This window comes from Ursus maritimus, unplaced genomic scaffold (assembly GCF_017311325.1).
Source record: "Ursus maritimus isolate PB19 unplaced genomic scaffold, ASM1731132v1 scaffold_6, whole genome shotgun sequence".
NCBI lineage: Eukaryota > Metazoa > Chordata > Mammalia > Carnivora > Ursidae > Ursus > Ursus maritimus.
In genome coordinates, this window is record NW_024426774.1 from 27,190,191 (window position 1) to 27,200,123 (window position 9,933).

Consider the following 9,933-nt stretch of genomic DNA (forward strand, 5'->3'; position numbering starts at 1 on the left):
TTTTTCTTAGCTTACTACTCTACACGTGGCTGTGACTTCCCTGAGGAGAGATACTGTGTTGATTTTTATTTCCAGATATTCAATGAGTAGATACATAGAAGGGCTATGTATTATATAGAAGGGCTTATGGAGTTTACCACAGGGCTGTTTAGTTGCAGGGAGATAACTGTCCAGAGAAATAAATCTTTTTCTTGACTACGAAATCTTTGGGACATTTTTGTTCTAGAGAGATGATGAATATTTCTTTTGGACCTATATATATATATAGGTGTATACACACACATATATATGACTGGGCTTTGCCAAAAGTATAGGTCATTCACATGAGGCTCAGATCTAGCCCATGGCTTCTCATGCTGAGATCCTATGCAGTAAAGGATGAGCTCAGCACAGCTGAGTTGTTCACACTCTGTGCATTCCACAGAAAGGTTTAGCCCTTGCTGTGCTCCTCAGAGATAATTTCCAAAGCCCTTGAGATATCCTCCCTGATAACGTTTTGAAATGTGGACCCTGGGCCACACCAGTCTATGCTTACACTGTGATTTATGGTGTGGCCCTTGGGGGGCTGGAGACCAAGGTTAGCCACGTGGATGGTCAGCCATGCCAACAAGATGGTCCGCACCAAGGCTCAGGTGAACTTTCCTGGTTGGCAGTGCTCTGTACCACTACATACTGCTGCTAGGAGAAGGAAGTGCTATACGTGTGACTCCACTATGAGAAAGAAACTGGAGGCTTATGTCTGGCGTCTCCTAGAACCTGCCCTCTGCACCTTTTCCCTTTGCTGTGATAAACTTTAGCTGTGAGAGAATAGCTTTCTGGAGCTCCATGAGTCCCTCTAGCAAATCAACGAATCTGAGTGAGTCTTTTGAACATTCAAACGCAGAATCTGAGCATCAAAAGAATAGTATAGAGAAACTTCTGATCATCTATGGTTCTCTTATCTTAACGTGCCTTCTTTCCTCTGCATGAGGACAAAAAGATTTGGAAACTATAGTGAACAGCTTCAGTTTAACATTTCCTTCCCCTAACCTTCCATGGAATTTTCTGGACCTTTGATGATAACTTATGTGAGCTTGATACTAAACTCTACTTTTAGGTTAATTGTTGACTCTTAGTGTATACTAAATCAATACAAATCAATTTTAGTGTATAATAAAATCTGCTGTCTTCTTTGGGACAGATTAGAACAGAAATCAAATTAGTTTTTGAGACTTCATCAAATGCTTTATGGCCTTAGAGGTCAAAATATTTCCTGCAATCCACTTTCCTGTAAATAACTTCTTACATAGATTTTAATTAGGGATGGACTTAAAATATATAAAGATGCAATTTGTATTGCAGTAAGTACAATGGAAGCGAGAATGTTAGAGAGGTAGTAAGAAAAAAAAAGTTTGTCTACTATGGAAATTAAATTGGTTTAAGTATGAACAAACTTGTTTTAAGATGCAAAATATAATTCCTAGGCAAACCACTAGGAGATAATCCCAAAATAGAAAGTTAAGAAAAAAATAAGGAAATCAACAGTATACTAAAAAATACTACTTAAAACAAAAGAAGGAAGTAATGGAGGAACAAGGAAACAAAAAAAGGCAAAAAATATGTAAAAAGCAAATAGCAACTTGGGCTGCATAAATACTACCTTATTAGAAAGGCTAAAGTGAATGGACTGAATGCTACAACCAAAAGGCAGAGATCAGAACAGATACAAAACACAACCCACCTATTATGCTGTCTACATAAGGTGGGAAGATAAAAGTTCTGGATAAGTTACCAGTGGCAGACAAAACAGTGTTTTTCGAACGTTCCATATATTTCCCTTTACTTCTTAGACTCCTTAGAGTAAGATGGTTTCATTGCTGCGGCCAAAGAAATGTGAATGGAAGTGAGTGTGTTATTTCTAGGGCCATAATTTTTAAAAATATATAGTCCCTTGCAGCTCTCTCTTCATCTCCTTGGCGTCCCTGCAAGTTATTTCTGAGACGTTTGGAACCTAAAACTCCGAGCCACTGCCTGGTAAGGGAATGGCCTGCCCCCCACTTGACTTTTCATAAGCAAGAAATAAACTTGCTGCACTACAACAGCTTTATTATTTATTACCTGGACCCCTTTTATCCCAATATGGGAACAAATATATCAACAAATGAGGTAACAGTTTAATCTACAAAAAAATAGTGCCTTCTGTAGTACAGATACAGGATTGTAAAATGGATTTTTTTTTTTAAAGATTTTATTTATTTATTCGACAGAGAGAGAGAGACAGCCAGCGAGAGAGGGAACTCAAGCAGGGGGAGTGGGAGAGGAAGAAGCAGGCTCCCAGCGGATCAGGGAGCCTGAAGCGGGGCTCGATCCCAGGACCCTGGGATCACGCCCTGGGCCGAAGGCAGACGCTTAACGACTGCGCCACCCAGGCGCCCCTGAAATGGATTTCTGAGCTGATCAAGGAAGAGTCCCTTCTGTTAACACTGTTTCATTCGACTTCCATAATACCTCAGTATGTTTATAAATATTTCTTAAATATTGCTCTTGGAACATGACTACGGTCATCTTCCCTCCAATTCCCACAATTCCCTCCATCTTCCCTCCAATTCCCAAGTCTTATGTGGCCTAATGATGTCAGTCAATGATTAGCAGACTCCATTCATAAAATTGTTAAGAATCCAGTTTTTAGAAGAAATACGGTTATGTATTGTCGACCAACAACCCCTGAAATATGAGTAAGACAAAAAGAAAAAAGGAAAGAGAAAAGAACTGACATTCTTTCAGTTGTTCATGTAAAACCCTTGGAGTCACCCTCAACCCCTTTCTGCCTCTCACCCTCCAGATCCACTCCCTGACAGTCCTGCCTATTCAGCCTTCAAATTGTATACAAAGTTTAACTACTTCTTATCATCTCTATTGCTGCCTCTTGGGCTAAGCGACCCCCATCTTTTACCAGGATTAATAAAAGCTTTTAAACTGGGCTACTTCTTTTTCTGCTTGTCTCCCTTCTATCTATTCTCCAAAGAGCAGCCAGAGTGATCCTATTAAAAGGCAGTGAGATCATATCACTTCTCTGCTTCCTCTCGTTCAGGCATGTCATCTCCAGCGGAGTAAAAGCCAAAGCCCTAACCAAGACCTACAAGCCATACGTGATCTTTCTGACCCTTGTCCCCCACTACTTCCACCCTTGTTCTCTCTGCTTCCTTGCAGTTCTAAATAGGTCAGGCATGCTTTGCCTTCGTGTTTTTGTATTGGTTCTTTCTTCTCCTTGGAAATGATTGTCTTCAAGTATCCAAATGGCTCACTCTCTTGCTTTACTGCAGTTTTGTCTTTTCATTAGACTTGTCCCGACTTGTCAGGCCACCCTCTAATTCCAAATGCACCCCATTCCCATCCCTCTTCTCTACATTATTTTTCTCTTTCCTTTTCACTACTACACACGTACTACACATGTCACTTGTCTTCTTTATTCTCAGTTTCTCCCACGCAAAGAATGCCCCATGGGGTAAGGATTTTTGTCTATGTGTCTAGGACAGTGCGTGGCACGTAAGAGTATTCAATAACTATACTGAGTGGCAGATGGAGAGCTGGACTTTTTTTTACACATTTTTACTTAATCTTCATAATCATCTTATTATGTAGATACGTCTGTCTCCTTTTTAAAAGATGAAGGCACTGACACTAAGAGAGGTTAAAATATGTGAATCTAGGTCTTCCTGACTTCAAAGCCATTGTTCTTTATTACATCTCAGTTACTTTTACTCAGGAAAATAAGTGTTATGTGACAGGTCCTTAGGTCTTCATTTCCTTTTTATCTGGGACTCTATTCAATCTTCCTTTTGCTCTCTACCTTTTCATGTTAACACTGCAAAGACGACCCATTGTGAAGCCTGGCTTCGCCACACTGTCACCATCTCTAAAATCTCACTAGCTGGAGTAGAGCTGTCAGCCTTTTGTGCACGTGGCAAGTCTCTCTGTGAAATAAAAGGCCAATGACATGGTGTACCTTGTAAAAGCTATCACAGTGGAAAAGAACATGCAGCAGTGTTCACATCATGAAGAGAAATGTCACCAGATGCATATAATTTTGAAATTCTTACCTATATTTTTTTATATACGCTACTTGGGTTAACAGTTCTGAGACAATAAAAGAAAGACACAATCATTTTGTTCAGCTCAACTGCTCAAAATGAAGAAATAAAGGTCCTCTATAAAAGTGACTATCAGGTGAGTAGTCTCTGAAATACTGCCTATTGATCTAATCAAAAGAGACCATTCAAAATGAATATAGTCCAGGTTTATGTAATATTTAGAATAAGTCAAATGCTTGGTACTTTTGAGGCAAAAGTTTTATGATACCTGAATAGTAATGGCAGAAAAGTCAAGGTCAGAAAAGATAAATTTGGAATAAAAAGTGAAACCAAGTGGAATTGCTAGAAATTGAGTCATTAGGAATAAAGGAAAAACTAAACAGGAAGCTTTGCTGCCCATGTCTGTCCAAGATTTATGTGAACAAGGATATTTGAGAATTCATGGTGGAAAGAAGAGCAGCAAGATGAAAGAGGCTCTTAATCCTTAGCTCGTTCAATTTAAATTTTTAAACTTCTTAAAATGAATAAATGCCATAAAAAGAATGTTTGTTGAAAGTTATCAAAACATATATATTTATGTTCTGATGTGTGTGAGTGTGTGTGTGTGTTAAGTGTGTGTGTGTGTAAGGGACACACATACATTTCCCAAATGGCTTATTTCTGTGATTCCATAGGTCAGAGAAAATTTACTTGGGGTTTTTTCCTCCAACGATGCTAGGGAAACTCACAACACTGTATGCTTTCACAGATAAAAGCCAATAAACCCTCACGTTTCATGACTTGTACCCTGCAAGTTCATTTCTCACTCATGTAACAGACAAAGCAGGTGCTCTTAGCCAGCCAGTTCTCCTTCCCACAGAAATGTAAAGATCCACATAACCCTGGGATCATCTCCATTCTAGGCTACCGGAAGGGAAACACACAAACAGGGAAGATCGTGCCTGGGGAGGTTTTCATGGGCCAGGCCAGGAAGTGCACAGTTCTCTTCTGCTCATATACCGTTAGCTACATCTCCACGACATGGCTACACTCACCTGTCCAGCCACGTGCCCAGGGAGAAGAGGAACATAGCTTTGAGAACAGGTCTCAGTCTTCCCCAGGACAACAGCACATGTATGTTGAGCTTCTACATACGCCAGTAAAGCATTATTTTAACACTGACACATACATTTGAATATTGTGTTTTTTTGAGGATCCCAGAACAGATACTAATTGTATGGCTTTTGAGAATAATTAGCTGTTCCATTTGAATAAAATATATAATAGTACATATTTGGGCTTATGTCATATGTCTTATTAACATGTACTTTTTGCTTTATACCAAATGACAGAAAACTTAGAATTTTAGAGTTTCAGAAGAGTTTGAATTTAAAAAGCTATTCACCATAGATTATTTGGGGCATTAATGGAGCTGCGTAATTGAAATGCTGAAAATGTAAATTAATTGGCTTGTAAATGAGACAGGTATAACAAGTAAATGAGGTCCTGGGGGTCTGTTTTCATTCAGCTACGGAGTTGCAGGAGAAAGTGAGAATGTTTACAGAGGTTAATGGAATAATTATGCAGGATTTATCAATTCTATTAAAATTACATTTAAAATATAAAGCTATATTGTACACCTTAAATTATAAAATGGGCTTTCTCAGAATTCAAATCTTTAGAAGTCAAAAAGAGCCATTTTGTATTATCATGGAAAGGTAACTAACCGTCTTTTTTAAATTAGGAATTTATTTACAACTTTCTCTTTCTATTCAGTTTCCAGTCTTTTATACAAGAGTCATCTGTCTTCGAGGTTAGTTCATTTAAGTCATAGAGGAGAGAAATGCCAAATGCAGAATACGAAAGAACACCATGGCCGTAATGCAGATTTCTCAGATACCATTACTTAGAAAGGCATATCTCCCCACAGACACTATTTTAGATATTAACATGTATCAGCTCCTTATTTCTCACTCTTCTTTCGTCTTTTTTCCCCCGATTTTATCATCTCTAGATTGCTTCTCCCAGTAAATTTTTAATTTACTAGCTGAAATGATGGGAGTGGAAGCCAAGAACACGCTTTCACCTAAGTAAGAATCTATGCCTCCAGGGATTAGTGATACCTCCACAAAGCTGCTAAAACCATCACCTTCATTCCTCCTTTTTTGGGGTGAATTTCCCCAGACACCCAAGAGGAGTTAAGCTCAAACCAATTTACAAGCCTATCAGATTAATCTTCCCAATATCCCTCCAGTTAGTTTTATGCCCAGAAATTCATCTTTCCTAGATAGCACTCCTCTCTATTCACCTAAACTGTTTTTTTTAAGTGCCTTTTTGAACTGCAGTGGATCAACAGTTTTAAGAAACATTATTCAAACTCATTAATATTCTAAATTTTCTTAAATACAAATGTCATCTAAAATTAAAAATATGAGGAGAATATATTATCTGAATGTTTACAATCTAAAAACAAGATTTTTTTAACAAGAGGTAAATAACAGTTTTTCAACCTTGACATTTTGGACAGGTGATTCTTTGTTGTGGGGGGAGGGGGCTGTTCTCATATTGTATATTTAGCAGGATGCTTGGCCTCTACCTACTAGATGCCACCGAGCTGGGACAACCTTAGTCGTCTCCACATACTGCAAAATGGAATCCTGGGGTAATTCAAACTGCTTCAGTTGAAAACCACTGGGCATTACAGTTAACTTTATTTTAATTGCAAATATTCACATGTATGCTCTTAGCTCTTGATGAAATATCACCACCCTTCTTGCAGCAATTCCCCACCCAGAGGGCAGAATTGTTTATATGTTTATACAGCTGTTAATCAATACGGGACTTTAGGCAAATCTATAGTGAATGAGACTCTGTGGGCTAATTCATTGGTTTTAGCTTTCATAATGAAGGAGAAACTACTATGCTTTTAGTGTGGCTTAGCCTTTTTAAGTGCTGAAGTATCAAATTATGACAGTACAAATTGGGTCAGTGGATTTCTTAGTGTTCTGCTAGCAGAATGGGTGGGTGGGGGACAAACACACTAAATAAGGAACTTAAGAGTCATATACCCTAGCTATATCTGAATATTAGAGTATTTAAAATTATTCTTTGGATATTTCTATTTTGTTTTTACCCAATTGAAAAATGATTAACTGATAAATGTCAATGATGCAAAAATTATATAGCATAAATTTTGCCTAAGAAAAGCATTACACATTTTATAAAGGTATATATTCATTAGAAAAAGAAAAAAAAAAAAAAGCTTTACATAGTCTCTATAGATCTCAGGTTTAGGTTTGTGATGTTTCTGAGAAATACCTAGATTCGGAAACTCCTACAGTTTGTGTTCCAGCTAGCCTGGAGGCCACTTCACTACTTGGAAAATTCTAGATGTGAAGTAAAACATCCTAGCAATGTGAGTTTATTCCTAATAATGACTCTATGTTGGTAGTCAGAAGGTAAAAGGCATTCACAGTGGGACATTCACCAGCAATTGAGAAGAACTTAACTGGAAGATTGAAAAGAGATGAATAACATCTGTATTTCTAACTGTGAGCAACTTTGGCTTCTACCCTTAACTACTCAGCTCACAATTGCTCTAACAGGGATATTTCATACATGTGGGTTAAATTCTCAAGTTATACTTGCAATGTTATTCAAGTTATCTTGGTATTTGAAATAAACACACAATTGGGCAGTTTATCATTCTAATGTGACTCCAGTTCAACTGCATATGCACTTTCAGGTGGCCCAAGTGCCTCTGCTAAGGCCAAATGTCTCCTAAGTAACGATGTGAAGCAGTACAGCTTATTTATCTCTTTGCATATACTCTCCAGATTTTATCACAGAACCCATATGGAGGGACTCTCATGCCACACTTTTTAGTCTGCATATATGAACGGAGTACAGAGAATGGAAAAAAATTTTTGTAACTACATTTGTCAGACTTATGCTACATTGCCAAAAAATTTAAATTACCATGAAAGTAGAAATTTTGTGTATGAATGAAAAAACGTATTTTTCCTGGAAATAAATGGTACACAACACATCTCAAATGCCACCTCTTCCATAAATTTTCTGACTCCAAATTAGTACATTTCCTTTCTCAGGCTAACAACCCTCATGACCGTTGTGTCTTTATGGTTACACATTTTAAATATAGTATTTTATACTATAGAAATTCATGTGCTTATCTTATATTGCTTTATTAATCTGCAAGCTCTATCAGGAGGTATTTCAGAGGTTCATTTCAGAGTTATTTTCTGTCACATAATCATATTGATCATTCTAGTTACTACAGCCAGAGTTTTTAAAAAGATCACCCAAAACATTTATTATACTCACCAATCTATAGTTTGGGTAGGGCTCAATAGGATAGCTCATTCTTGTTTGACTAGGTGTCAGCTGGAGCAGCTGGAAGTTTGGGCTCTGAAACCATCTGAACACTTACTCACTTATTTCATGGGTGATAGTAGCTGTTAGCTGAGACCTTTGCTGAAACTGTTGCCCAGAGTATTTATCGCTGGCCTCTCTATGTGATCTGTGCTTCCTAACAACATGGTGGCTGGGTTCCCAGGGTGACAAATTGATGCAATGGGATATAAAGGATTATAAGGCAGCCTTTGATGCAAAGTGCATTCCTTTGGGCATAAAGGGTCAAGCAGCCTATAAAGCTCACCTATGCATCTCTATTTTACATTGGCTATTCTCAGAGAGGTCACTATCACTTATGGGGGAAGCCCAGTTCCAAGGAGTTTATCACTGCAGTGAACATTTCCCAGATCTCTTTCCCCAACACCACCCTCCTCTCTACTCTGCCATTCATCACCTATTCTTCTCTTCAAGAGCTTCTGTACAAAGCTCAGTTTTAACTCTTAACATTTTGTTTGAAAAGTGTTTTCTTGTTTGCTTCTCCTTGATCTTTGTTCAGAGCCTGGCATGTCACTTAAAAATTCAGAAATCAAGTCTTTGTTATGCTAATGGAGGAAATAAATTTTGGATCTTGTGTTGGCAGCCTTACCAGGTGAAGAAAGCAGCATAAATTTGCCTACAGCCTTCTACAGGTGGAGGCAAAATGTTTTAGGAGCTGACCTTGGGTGGAAAAGAAAACCTGGAGCTAAAAATGGAATGAATGAATAACAGCAGAAAATGACCCTAATCACTAATTTGGCTACAATATCTAAATAAATTCTAATAACTCACTTACTAACCTTGAAAGGCTTCACAGTACTTGCCTAGAAACTCTTCAAAACTCTAGTTAGCACTTCAAGTAAGAAAGTTGAGACACAGTTGAGACATTTTGGTACATATACCACTAGACAATGTGCTCTTTTTCAGAGCAGTATCAAATTACTTGGTTGTAACAGTTTCTTTATAAATGTTGAATGAGCAGATCAATTAATCAAGATACATTTTTGTTTAGATAGAAATATATTTTATGTTCTTGGTAAACAAAACTTTGGTAAACCAAGTTTACGTGACTTTCATTATTAATGTGGAGAAAGTCATCTTTCCTTGTCTACTACTGTCACCTTTCCCCCATTGTTATGGCCATTCAAATCTCTATCAAGGCAGAATGTTAAATATTATAAAGTTTATCATCTGACGTTAAGGTATAATAAGAAAATTTTTCCTGAACTGTAAGAAAAAAGCCAAAAGAAGAAAGAGGGGGAAAGAGAATATAATGAGATTGTAAGTATCCAGGAAATATTGTCTGTCTGTTATGATTTATGTAATGAAATTAAAAAGTTGAAAGCCAATTTTAAAGCATTTCAAAGTAATATCAAAGAAATTAATTTGAAGGATACATTTAATGTTTTGAATCAGAATCTGTCAAGCCTCTCATGAATTTTAACTAAGTAAAAAAAGTACTTTGATGCATATT